Source organism: Etheostoma spectabile, chromosome 5 (assembly GCF_008692095.1).
Source record: "Etheostoma spectabile isolate EspeVRDwgs_2016 chromosome 5, UIUC_Espe_1.0, whole genome shotgun sequence".
Taxonomy (NCBI): Eukaryota; Metazoa; Chordata; class Actinopteri; order Perciformes; family Percidae; genus Etheostoma; species Etheostoma spectabile.
Window position 1 is genome coordinate 12182278 of NC_045737.1, and position 644 is coordinate 12182921.

At 40.7% G+C, this 644-nt stretch overlaps 1 protein-coding gene across 11 annotated transcripts in view; it reads right to left on the reverse strand.

Annotated features, from left to right (window-relative positions):
* trpm3 (transient receptor potential cation channel, subfamily M, member 3) overlaps nucleotides 1-644 on the reverse strand; it is a 168439-nt gene that overhangs the window by 19797 nt on the left and 147998 nt on the right. The gene's annotated exons all lie outside the window — the stretch shown is intronic.

Sequence of the window (644 nt, forward strand, 5' to 3'; positions counted from 1 at the left end):
CATAGGTGTGTTTTGGGCGTAACATGCAACAAACCAATCAGAGTGTCATCTCCCATTCCCTTTAAAAGCCAGGCGCATTTGGACCTTAGCGCTTTGTTATTAAGATGGCGGATTTGCGCCATACTATTTTTATTTGTAATCTTTTGTACGTTTGTGTGCTGCTGTGCTTCCCTGTGTGTGTGTAACAAACATAGTGTGTGCAGTGAAATGCTGCGTTATTGACTTTAGACCAGGCTTTTGTTGGTCAATGGCGCAATCACTTTCTGCTGCCGTAAGATAGCAATACACCAAGAGTTCACCTGAACACACTTCCCTGGAAGACCAGCACGCACATGGGCGCAAAGATGAGTGCAGGTGCATAATTTGCACATAATTTGTAAAGCAATTACTAATTTAAGAAGAAGTAGTACAAGTACAACATTTCTCTCTTAAATGTAGCCGAGTAGAAGTAGACCGAGGCATGAAAAGAAAAGACTCAAGTAAAGCACAAGTACCTCACATTTGTACTTAAGTGCAGTACTTGAGTAAATGTACTTAGTTACATTCCACCACTGAATGTGAGTGTAGGTTTCTTTTTTTCAAAAGATTTATTTGGGGCTTTTTCCCATTCTTAGATAGTGACAGTGGATAGACAGGAAAGGTGG